Source organism: Panicum hallii, chromosome 5 (assembly GCF_002211085.1).
Source record: "Panicum hallii strain FIL2 chromosome 5, PHallii_v3.1, whole genome shotgun sequence".
NCBI classification, from domain to species: domain Eukaryota; kingdom Viridiplantae; phylum Streptophyta; class Magnoliopsida; order Poales; family Poaceae; genus Panicum; species Panicum hallii.
In genome coordinates, this window is record NC_038046.1 from 47148089 (window position 1) to 47161594 (window position 13506).

Sequence of the window (13506 nt, forward strand, 5' to 3'; positions counted from 1 at the left end):
AGGAGGGGACAACGACCGAGGGTCGGAAGAGTAGCCGGAGGCGGAGCAGGTGGCACCCCGCGGGCTGGGCGACCCTGTGCGGGCGGCACGCGGGGCGGGCGGTGGCGGCACGCTGGGCTAGCGACGGCGGAGCCTGCGTGCACGAGGTGGGCGGCGCACGGGGCGAGCAGTGGCGGCGAGCGACTGAACCACAAGAAACACCTGCGACGGTGAGTGTCAACTACTGCAGGCAGTTCACATTCCCCTTTCTCTTGGTGGATTCCATCCAGCTCCCTTTCTCTTTGGTGGATTCTATGCAGTTCGCACACCTCTTTGGTGGATTCCATGCTTCTGTAGGTTTTGGGTAGGGTAGATCTGTGGATTTGTGAGGTCTTTATTGTGGATCCTTGTGCACCCATTCATCACTCATTAGGTTTTTATTTCTACAAGTAGAATACCATCCGTGTATGCAGAGATTGCAAAATTGTGGATCCTGTCTGTATCAAATTTGGCATTACATATTATTTTCAAATTAGTATTCAAGGTTAGATAGCTCTTGATGTCTACGATTCATATTGTCATTCACTCATTCTATCTTTATTTTAGAATGGATAATCAGATTCCCAGATTTGGAGGGCAGGGCTCTCAAGACCAGCCGTATTATGCTCCTGATCAATGGCCCTATCAGCTACAATCCTCCATAGACCCCCTTGAGTGCCCACAGTCCGAACAGGTAAGCTGGTACTTCATAAAGTTATTTATCATCATGAAGTTATGTTCATAAGCATTAGTGGTTGTTGGATGGGTGAATTATTGAAAGTACGCCTAGAGGGGGGTGAATAGGCGTTCGTCGCTTAAAACCTGCACACAAAAATCTCAGCTCGAGGCTGCCTGGCGGACTGTCCGCTGGGAGTGTCCGCTGGGAGGTCTCGGGATTGGATCCATTCAATCTTTCGAAGAATAAAACTTGTATACCAAAATCCACTTGAATAGAAAAACTCTAAAACAAGTGAGGAACACTAAATGCAGAAGAAATCTAGCTCAAAGTAAGTACACAAGTAGATCGGGCAAGAATACTAAATAAAGGTAAGAATAACAAAAACACTAGAATGAAATAAGATAATCAAGCATAAGAGACACAAGATTTTCACCCGAGGTTCGAATCCACTCAAGGATTCTACGTCCCCGTTGAGGAGTCCACAAAGGACCGGGTTCCTCTCAACCCTTTCCTCTCTCAAGCAACCACAAAGGTCAAACTTGAGCTTTTCACTAGCAACAAGGGTAATACAAACTTCTCAATCCAACCACACCACGAGTTGGTTGTTCTTGAGCACCTCTAACCGTCTAGGAGCCAAGCTCCAAGAGTAATAGATGTGGAAAGCGATGGAGAGTGCCAAGAGATGCCCAAGAGAGGTGAATCTCTTGGGAAGAACTTGAATCTTGCTTGGATCTTGCTCAAACTCAACCCTAGACCAAAGATTTGGAGTGGGGAAACTAGGGTTTCTCTTTGGGGAGCTTTGGAGTGCTTAGAATGTGCTTGAGACTCAGTTTCACAGGTTAGGCAAGAGTGTTTTGCGTTTGGGGGTCGTGGGGTATAAATATCTCCTCACTGGAAACTAGCCGTTAGGCTGGCCTGGCGGACAGTCCGCCAGGAGCTCTCGGACTTAAGCTGATTAAGCGCCGTCCGCCAGGAGCTCTCGGATTTGCATAAATTCCTACAGGACTTACACTCCGGATTTGATTTGTTGGTGATCTTCCACACACTTTCCACATCCCCCTTGATACTACGGTATACCTAAACTCAAGAAAACATAAAACAAATAGTTTTCTCCGCTTGCAACTCTTTTCTTGATCCGGTACCGTTCTCCAACTTTGAATAATCGTCGAGATTCACTCCTTTTCTTTTCTCCTTTTTGGTTTCTTTGACCCCTGCTCATTATACTCAATTGAAACATTAGATACTCATTTAGGTTGTTATTAATCACCAAAATAGGTCATTAGGCCTAGATGCACTTTCAATCTCCCCCTTTTTGGTGATTGATGACAACCCAAATGAACCAATAAAAATAATGAATTCAATAGAGCTTGAGGAAATATATATGTGATGAGCTCCCCCTAAATCCATGCATCCACAAGATATTCATGAACTCCATTTCATAATGAGCATTTCAAATAAAGTCATAGCACCATGATGAGATATAACCAAGATTAGATAAATAAGGATAAGCAATAAGTTCACAATCATATCATAGCATCATCCATAAATAAGTTGTTACAAACCAACTTAGTTCAAATACGAGATAAGCAATAAACACATAGTCTCACATACATCCGAATATCCAAATAAGTTTTTGACGACACTCAAGCTCACACCGACTCTAAGAACACACACCGACTCTAAGAACACATGCTAGGATACAATCTTTTCTCCCCCTTTGGCATCAAGCACCAAAAAGAGAAAAGACAAATGGAAGCTAGGAGCAGCAATCACTCATCATCATCATCATCATCATCATCATCACCTACATCATAATGCTCCCATTCAGCTGGAAAGTCCCTAGGAGGAGAAGGTGGAAATGCGGGCCAATCCGTCTCCTCAATGCCAAGGTGGCGCTCAATCCTGTTGATGCTCTGCTGATTGGCCCGAGCGTGAGCGTGAACTACATCATTGATGTTGCGGCATACCTTGAAGAGAGCTTTCAAGCTAGAAATAAAGGCATTGCCTTTCTTTCGAGGATGAGTCCTAGAAGAGGAAGGCATCGCCGAAGTGGAGGGCATATCCATAGCGGGCTGGGGTGGAGAATGAGCTGATGGAGGAGACTCGCCTTCTGGTGGAAACTCTTGCTCCTTGGGAGGCTGTGGACAATATGGTGCATGAACAGTGTCGTATCCAAACTCCATTCCCGTCATGGCATTTATCATTCTTTGGATATATGGAGCATAGATAATGGGATTACTGCCATGATGGAGCATGTATCTCAACTCCGTCCAGAAAAAGTGAAAGACACTAAAGGGCGGGTGATCGAAGTCCATAGCTAAAAGAAGCAACTTGACCGTACCATGAATCTTGGTGCAATCACCCCTCTTGGGAGTCAAGGTCTCCCAGAATATCTGTTCATAATCTTCATATATGGATGTAGTCCATGAGTCGTCGCTAAATCCGGATCCTCATCCCGATAGAGAGTCATAAGAGCTTCATCCGTTGGATTGATTTCATCGTGAATCTCCATCTCATCTAGAGTGTCATCAAGCTTGAGGATAGTGGCAAATTGCTTGTATGAAACCCAGAAAGCACGCCCTTGAAGATTGAAGTGAATAAAGGAATTCTTGCCCTCACCTTCAAACCAAGCAGTGGAGCAAAATTGAGCAACTAGCTCATTGTTCCAATTTTGATTGAGGGCCAAGAATTCATAGAGGCGTTTCTTCTCACATTCTCTTATGACCAAGTCAAAAGTTGGATTATTTTTCTCACCCATTTCAACCCAATTGATGTACTTGGATACGGTGATAGCATTCTTCTTCTCAATAAAGATGGATATGTACCAATCAGCTTGGAATTTGCTCCAAAATCTCCTATCCGTGATGTATTTCTCATAATCATAAGGATTTTCCCTTCTTTCTTTGAAGACTGCACCTCCTTGCTTTGTGGTGTAATCAATTCTTTTCACTCCAACCTCACCGAAGTTGATCCTAGTATACTCCGGTCTGTGCATAATATACTTTTGGTAGGGTTGAAGTGGGGGATAGTCATCAAAAAGAGGAACCGATTCTTGAGGTCCAGCTTCATGTGGAGGAGCAGCCCTTTGACCTCTACGGCTCGATGCCTCATGGCTAGAACGACCCATTTGGCTAGCACGACTAAGCGGAATTTTGCGAGTTGGCTTCTTGGGGCGCTTCGGTGGAGGAACGACTTCCACTTCTTCAATTTCATCCAAATTTGAGTCGGAAGCGGGATCATGCATGAATTTGGTCCACCTCTCATGCACCATCTGGACACGTATAGGAAGTATAGTGCTTGATTAGAAGAAATGAAAGAATGAATGTTAACAACCACGGGAGTAGGCGGGAAAAAAAATAGAACAGACCCTTCCTGGCGGACAGTCCGCCAGGAGGGTTCGGTTTTGAACCTTCCCGCGAAATCACGTGATGTTAAGCACTAGTTTGTTGAGGTTCAAACATTGTAGGCATATTCTAGATGATAATGGAAGGCTAGAAACAAATTTTGAACAACTTGGGATGGATAGATTTGGAGATCGGGTGAAATCAAAGTTTTAGGCATGAAATGTGCATGAACAAGTGAACTTTAAACCTAGCCATCCATTCTTCAAGATTTTCAAGGAATAGCATGCTCTACCTAGCAGGAGTCCATAGCTAAAAGCATTCCTCAAGATATGCATCGAGTAGAGAGATCGATGGAAGATTGCATATACCTTGTTCTTGCCCTAGGTTGGACGAGAGAGAGATTCCAATGGATGGAAATCCAAGGAGGGAAGGTCCTTGCCGCACGAAGAGAAGCTTCCCTTGCCGTGGATGGGTGGAGGCCTTGATTTCACGGACAATGGAGGTGGTGTCCGTGGGGAGGAAGGGAGAGTGAGTGAGAGAAGTTGATGTTGTGTTGTGTGTTTGAGTGAGAATGGGGAGAGGAGCAGCCACAAAGAAGGAGGAGGGCCTCTAGGACACACACCCACGGACATGAGGCAGTGGGGCCACAAGAAGACGTGTTAGAGATAAGAAGTGGGCCTGTTCTGCTGGCTGACCCTGAGACCTCCTGGCGAACTATCCGCCAGGCCTGGCGGACTGTCCGCCAGGAGCTCTCAGCCAGCAGCACTCTCCTCCCTCACGTAACCCATCCAATTATTCAAATAACTTAGAGAGTGTATTGGATGTATATGATGTTGGACATTTGGGATATAATACATGGTTTTTCAAGAGAACATCATATAAAAATGACCATGTTAACCAATTCGATCCAAACGCTCAAGAGAATCCAAGATTTTCACAAACAAGGCATACAATATTTTGAAAATCATTTTGTTGTTAAAAGGTTTACCATTAGACAAGCAGGTGTGCAACACTTCATTCCAAATTTCTAGAATCAATGATGTTTAGCTCATTTCTTAATGCACAAAATCTTTTCTCATCTAAGGGTTTGGTGAAGATATCGGCAACTTGGTCGTTTGTTCTCATATGAGAGATCTCTATGTCACCTTTAAGATTATGATCTCTCAAGAAATGATGCCGGATATCTATGTGTTTGGTTCTAGAATGCTCACATGGATTTTCGGCTATTTTAATGGCGCTCTCATTGTCACATAGGAGAGGAACACGGTTAAAAGTATAACCGTAATCCTTTAGAGTTTGTCGCATCCACAAGAGTTGAGCACAACAATGTGCGGCTGCAACATACTCCGCTTCGGCCGTGGAAAGAGCTACAGAATTTTGTTTCTTGGATGCCCATGATACAAGGGACTTACCCAAAAATTGGCAAGTCCCGGATGTGCTTTTCCTATCAATTTTGCATCCGGCATAATCCGCATCGGAATAGCCAACTAGTTTGAAATTTGAACCTTTTGGATACCAAAGACCTAGGTGAGATGTATGAACTAAATATCTCATGATTCTTTTAACAGCTCTTAAATGACATTCCTTAGGGTTTGATTGAAATCTTGCACAAAAACAAACGCTAAGCATAATATCGGGCCTAGATGCACAAAGGTAAAGTAGTGAGCCAATCATGGATCGATATACCTTTTGATCCACGGATTTACCTCCAATGTCAAGATCAAGGTGTCCATTTGTGCCCATGGGGGTCTTGATTGGCTTTGCATGCTCCATGTTAAACTTCTTGAGTATGTCATGTGTGTACTTGGTTTGGCATAAGAATGTCCCTTCCTTGAGTTGCTTGACTTGAAATCCTAGGAAGAAGTTCAACTCTCCCATCATAGACATTTCAAATCGTTTGATCATTGTTTGACTAAACTCATCACAACAAGCTTTGTTAGTAGAACCAAATATAATATCATCGACATATATTTGGCAAACAAATAAATCATCACCGGCTCTTCTAGTGAATAAAGTGGAGTCAGCTTTTCCAATTTTTAAACCATTTTCAATGAGAAAATCCCTAAGGCATTTATACCATGCTCTAGGAGCTTGCTTAAGCCCATAGAGCGCCTTATGGAGTTTGTAAACATGGTTAGAATATGCTTCTTCCTCAAACCCCGGTGGTTGCTCTACATATACCTCTTCCTTGATTGGGCCATTTAAAAATGCACTTTTGACATCCATTTGATAGAACTTAAAGTTATGGTGAGTAGCATGAGCAACAAAAATGCGAATTGACTCAAGCCTAGCTACGGGTGCAAAGGTTTGATCAAAATCCAAACCTTCGACTTGCCACAAGCCATGCTTTGTTTCTTGTCACCACACCATGTTCATCTTGTTTGTTGCGGAACACCCACTTGGTTCCAACAACATTTTGCTTGGGTCGCTCCACCAATGACCACACTTCATTTCTTTTGAAGTTGTTGAGTTCCTCTTGCATGGCCATTACCCAATCCGCATCTTGTAGAGCATCTTCCACCTTAAGAGGTTCAAGAAAAGAAACAAAGGAATAATGTTCACAAAAAGTAGCAACACGAGAACGAGTAGTTACTCCCTTTGCAATGTCACCAAGGATGTTGTCCACGGGGTGATCCCGTTGAACACTTTAGTGCACCCTAGGATGTGGCACTTGATTTCTTGACTCCTCTTGTTCGTCATCCTTTTCTTCTTCATCTTGTTCGACACCTCCCCCTTGATCATTGCCATCTCCTTGATGATCATTATCTTGATTTGGAGGAAATGCCTTGTTTGAAGATTGTTGGCTTTGATCATTGCTTGATTCTTGAGGACGTACATCTCCAATTGACATGTTCCTTAAGGCTGCACTTGGAGCTTCTTCATCATCTAATTCATCAAGATCAACTTGCTCTCCTTGAGAGCCATTAGTCTCATCAAACACCACATCACATGAGATTTCAACACATGAGATTTTGTTGAATACTCGATATGCACATGAGTTTGAATCATAACCAAGTAAAAAACCTTCCATAGCTTTAGGGGAAAACTTAGAACTCTTAGCTTTCTTGTTAAGAATATAACATTTGCTTCCAAAAACTCTAAAGTATGAAACATTAGGTTTGTTACCGGTGAGAAGCTCATAGGGAGTTTTCTTTAGTAGACGATGAAGATATAGCCGGTTGATGGCGCGACAAGCGGTGTTGACCGCTTCCGCCCAAAACCGGTCGGAAGTCTTGTACTCATCAAGCATTGACCTTGCCATCTCAATGAGCGTGCGGTTCTTCCTCTCCGCCACCCCATTTTGTTGAGGTGCATAGGGAGCGGAGAACTCATACTTGATCCCTTCTTCATCCAAGTAGTCATCTACTTGAGTGTTCTTGAACTCGCTCCCGTTGTCGCTTCTAATCTTATTGATTCGTTAAGTTGAACTCATTTTGAGCTCTCCTTAAGAACTTCTTGAGAACCCCTTGAGTTTCACTTTTATCATGCAAAAAGAATACCCAAGTGAAACGTGTATAATCATCAACAATGACTAAACCATATTTGTTACCGCCGATGCTTATGTAGGCAATAGGACCAAACAAGTCCATATGAAGTAGTTGCAATGGTCTACTTGTTGTCATGATGTTCTTGGCGGGATGGCTTGACCCAACTTGCTTTCCCGCTTGACATGCTCCACAATGCCTATCTTTCTCAAACACAACGTTGGTTAGTCCAATGACATGATCACCTTTTAGGAGCTTGTGAAGATTTTTCATACCAACATGGGCTAGGCGGCGGTGCCACAACCAACCCAAGTTGGACTTTGTGATTAAGCATGTATCAAGTTGATCTTTATCTTTAGTGAAGTCCACTATATAAAGCTTTCCTTTTAATACACCCTTAAACGCAAATGAACCATCACTTCTCCTAGAGACGATCACACCCTCATCAGTAAAAATACAATTATAGCCCATGTTACAAAGTTGTGATACGGATAATAAGTTGTAGTCCAAGGTTTCAACAAGAAAAAATTTTGTTTCGGAAGATATAGCAATGTTACCAACACCCAATACTCTTCCTTGGCTGTTGTCGCCAAAGGAGATTAAGTCGGTTGGATCGTCGTTCTCTTCATAAGTTGAGAACATGTTTCTTTCTCCGGTCATGTGGTTAGTGCATCCACTATCAATGATCCACTTCGATCCACCGGAGGCATAGCCCTGCAAAACAAATTTAGGCTTTGTTTTTAGGTACCCAAATTTGCTTGGGTCCTCTCACATTAGTCACAAGTGATTTGGGCACCCACACACAGGTCTTTGGACTCTTGCGGTGTGTCCCAACATATTTAGCAAAGACTCTACCAAACTTGTTCCTCATAATCACATATGATGCATTAAACTCATGAAAATGCATAATAGGAAGTTTTGATGCAGTAGATAAAGTGGGACGGGAGGCCGGAAATCTGCCACCCGAGGGTTCCTGGCGGACTGTCCGCCAGGCACTCTCAGGTGCCCAGTACCGGAAGCAATTTTCCCACTTGTTGCTTCCCTCACAAACTTAGGGAACTCATGCCCATTGATCTTGACTCTTGCATTATACTTTTCAAAATGTTGAAAACCAATACCATCCTTGATGTTGGGGCGTCTTGAGTTCAAGTATGCACCTCTTGCATATTTGAGTTTTTCCTTCTCAAGATCCTTCTTCTTTTGTTGTGCCTCACCTTCTAAGGATGTGATCTTAACTTTCAAGCTTTCAATCAACTTTACATTAGTAGCACAAGCATCAACATCAATATCCTCGCATCTAATGCATGATTGTGCTATGGAGAGACTAATTGATGGGTCATGTTGAGATGTTGAGGCATTGGACAAGAGAGTGTCAAATTGCAATTCAAAACTTTTGTTTAAGCAAATAAGTTCATCTTGAAGTGCAACATTTGCACTCTTGAGACTAGTGTTAGTCTCCTTGCTTTCCACAAGTTTCTTGTCCAAGGCCTTACATTTTTCTTCTTGCTTAGTTATGAGCTCCTTGAGTTCAAGGTTTCTCTTCTTTTCAAGAATGAGCAAGTCCTCTTGTTTCTCAAGGAGGTCATTCTTCTCATTTAACTCTTCCATGAGTTCGTTAAACTTAGCAATGGCATTTTTATCTAGATTCTTGAGCATGGCAATCATATCAATATCATTATCATTTCCACTGGAGCTACTAGATGAACTTTCATCATCACTAGTGGTGTACTTAGGAGAAGAACATGGGATGCTTTTTACCTTTCTTTTACCTCCCCTTGCCATAAGACAAGTGTGAGTGATGTTTTTCCCATCCTTGAGGTTGGGGAAGAGAGAAGTCTTGTTAAAGGCAAGTGTGGCCACTTCTTCTTCATCCGAGTTAGAGCTCTCATCATCGGAGTCCCACTCGTTGCCAAGATGTGCTTCACCACTTTGTTTCTTCTTGAAGAACTTCTTGTCCTTGGTGAAGTACTTCTTCTCCTTATTGTCCTTCATCTTCTCTTACTTGTCCTCTTTCTTCTCATATGGGCAATTTGCAATGAAGTGCCCACTCTTGCCACAATTATAGCAATTTCTTTTTGTCCTCCTTTTGGAGCTCTCATGCCTCTTGTTGCCCTTGTAGTTGCGGTTTCTCATCAATTTGCTGAAGTTCTTCATGAGAAGAGCCATGTCATCATCATCAAGACTTGAACTATCGCTATCATTATCACTTGATGAGGATTCTTGCACTACTTTCTTGCTCTTCTCCTTCTTGTTTTCCTTGAGGGCAATGTCTTGCCCTCTTGAGGTTGAGGTTCCCTTGGACAAACTCTTCACATACTTGGCTTCACTTTCCATCATCTCATGGTTGATGATCTTGCCAAGTACATCTTCCGGTGTCATCTTCTTGTAGTTGGGACTCTCCCTTATCAAGGTACATAAGGTTATGTTCCTTACCGAAAAGGCCCTAATCATCCTCTTGACCACTTCATGGTCGGTCCACTTCTTGCTTCCAGGACTCCTCACTTGATTGATCATCTTTTTGAGCCTTGTGTACATCTCTTGTGGGGTTTCATCATCCAACATGGCAAACCTCCCAAGTTCTCCTTCAATCATCTCAATTCTTGCTTTCCGAATGGTCTTGGTCCCTTCATGTGCCACTTTGAGAGTATCCCATATCTCCTTTGCACTTTGCAATCCATCCACTTTATCAAATTCCTCTCTACTCAAGGATGAAAGGAGGATGGTTGCAGCTTGAGCATTGCGATGGAACAATTGTTGCATAGTTGGTCCAAAGCTTTCATCGTCACTATCCGGCTGCTCAATACCTACACAAACAATCTCCCAAAGACTAGGGTGAAGAGAAAACAAGTGCCATCTCATGTTAGTCCTCCATTGAGAGTAGTTAGTTCCATCAAAGTGTGGAGGTTTTCCAAGACAAACGGAAAGAAAATTGTTGTTGGAACTCATGTTATCATAGTTAAAAGGAGTGCGAGAGTAGTTAGAAGTAACCGATTTCTTTTTCTTTCTTCTCTTGATGTAGATGGACCCTTCATCACTACTTGATGTTGAGGATGAGGATGACTCAATCACAATTCTCTTAATTTTGCTCTTGCTCTTACTCTTTGTCTTGTGATCTCCACTCTTCTTGGAGCAATCGGATACATCGAACTTGGCGTTGTCATCTTCCTTGTGCATCTCACGTTCTTTGTCCTTGTTCTTCTCAAGATTCTTGTGTGAATCTTCTCCGGCCATGATCTCCTTGAGTTGTTAGACTCAAATTTGAGTAACCAAGCTCTGATACCACTTGAAAGTACGCCTAGAAGGGGGGTGAATAGGCGTTCGTCGCTTAAAACCTGCACATAAAAATCTCAGCCCGAGGCTGCCTGGCGGACTGTCCGCTGGGAGTGTCCGCTGGGCACTTCCAACGTCCGCTGGGAGGTCTCGGGAATGGAATGCAATCTTTCGAAGAATAAAACTTGTATACCAAAATCCACTTGAATAGAAAGACTCTAAAACAAGTGAGAAACACTAAATGCGGAAGAAATCTAGCTCAAAGTAAGTACACAAGTAGATCGGGTAAGAATACTAGATGAAGGTAAGAATAACAAAAACACTAGAATGAAATAAGATAATCAAGCATAAGAGACACAAGATTTTCACCCGAGGTTCGAATCCACTCAAGGATTCTACGTCCCCGTTGAGGAGTCCACAAAGGACCGGGTTCCTCTCAACCCTTTCCTCTCTCAAGCAACCACAAAGGTCAAACTTGAGCTTTTCACTAGCAACAAGGGTAATACAAACTTCTCAATCCAACCACACCACGAGTTTGTTGTTCTTGAGCACCTCTAACCGTCTAGGAGCCAAGCTCCAAGAGTAATAGATGTGGAAAGCGATGGAGAGTGCCAAGAGATGCCCAAGAGAGGTGAATCTCTTGGGAAGAACTTGAATCTTGCTTGGATCTTGCTCAAACTCAACCCTAGACCAAAGATTTGGAGTGGGGAAACTAGAGTTTCTCTTTGGGGAGCTTTGGAGTGCTTAGAATGTGCTTGAGACTCAGTTTCACAGGTTAGGCAAGAGTGTTTTGCGTTTGGGGGTCGTGGGGTATAAATATCTCCTCACTGGAAACTAGCCGTTAGGCTGGCCTGGCGGACAGTCCGCCAGGAACTCTCGGACTTAGGCTGATTAAGCGCCGTCCGCCAGGAGCTCTCGGATTTGCATAAATTCCTACAGGACTTACACTCCGGATTTGATTTATTGGTGATCTTCCACACACTTTCCACATCCCCCTTGATACTACGGTATACCTAAACTCAAGAAAACATAAAACAAATAGTTTTCTCCGCTTGCAACTCTTTTCTTGATCCGGTACCGTTCTCCAACTTTGAATAATCGTCGAGATTCACTCCTTTTCTTTTCTCCTTTTTGGTTTCTTTGACCCCTGCTCATTATACTCAATTGAAACATTAGATACTCATTTAGATTGTTATTAATCACCAAAATAGGTCATTAGGCCTAGATGCACTTTCAATTATGTCATGGGTGCGCAAGTTTATCGCGAAGATGTGGAGATTGTGCAACCTCCTACAACACGGAAAGGCAAGGAGAAGAAGGTGTCGCGGAGGGGTGGTGGTTTCACAAAAGAAGAAGATGGAGTCCTTTGTTTCGCCTTCCTTAACATAAGCAAGGATGCAATAACCGGTTAGTCAAGCAACAATTCCTTAGTCAAGCCTTGTTATTATATATGTATGAACTATCTTTTTGGATCATATGCAAGTGTCAATCAGACTCAAGAAGGTTATTACAAACAGTTGCATGATTATTATAATACTTTTAAGCCAGAGGGAAGTAACCGCAGCCAACTAGCTGTCCAGTATAGGTGGGGCACCAATCAAATATCGGTGAACAAGTTCTGTGGGTTTAAGTCTGCTGTTGATCGTCTTCATGAGAGTGGGAAGAATGAACAAGACAGGGTATGATCTTGTACTTTAAACTGATCTAAAGTGTATTCTTTACAAGTCATTTTTCAAAACTAAGCTTAGTGCTGGTCTGAATTTTTTCACATGCCATTGATGAGATGTCTGAATTTTGCAGATTGACGATGCAGTCCGTATGTACGAGGCTGTGGAACCTTTCCAATTCATGCATTGCTAGAAAATCCTCCGAAACGAATCAAAATGGAATGACAAGGTTTTGGAGCTCAACAGCAACTCTGCAGGGACAGGGGGTAAGGTTCTTCACAAGCAAACACAGCTCCTACTGCAGTGGCAGAGGAAGGTAATGAGAATAGCATTCCTGCTAGACCAGCAGGAAGAGATAGTACTAAAAGAAAGAGAGTTGCAGATGCTTCCTCATCCAGCACAGCAGTTGATGTGCTTCAACGCATTCACGACAACAGGGAGAAGTGCCAACAGAAAGAAGATGAGCAAATGGTTCAGATCCTTACTAGGAAAGATGAGAAACTCAGCCTTCAAAGGGAATATCTAGATCTCAAGAAGCAGCAGCGTGAGGAGAATTTAATTCTCAAAAAACAAGAGGCTGATAATGTAGCAAAGCAAGCTGAGGCATAGCTGCTGACTGCTGAAGCTGCAATCATGGCAATAGATATTGACAAGGTAGCTCCGCATCTGAAGAATTATTACATTGGCATGCAACGCCTGATCATGGAACGTCGTGGATTTGCTAGCTCGGACCCAAAAGATGCATGAGTTGAATTACTATGTGTGTATGTTTCAGAGTTAACTATGTCATTTGAACAATCCTCATTTAAGTTTGAGGGTATTTATATTTCAGAGTTGATGTTTGAGAGTCTATGTGTGAATTAAACTTTGTAAGTTCTGCAAATCTATGTGTGAACTCAATTTTGTAAGTTCTGTTGTAATGATCGTTTCACAACATCAGTTTTATATATGTGGTAGAGCAGAACGAAAAGTGGAACAAAATTAGTGACTTATACTTCCTGACATGTGCTACTTAATTACATATATGACTAACTTTGAGGACC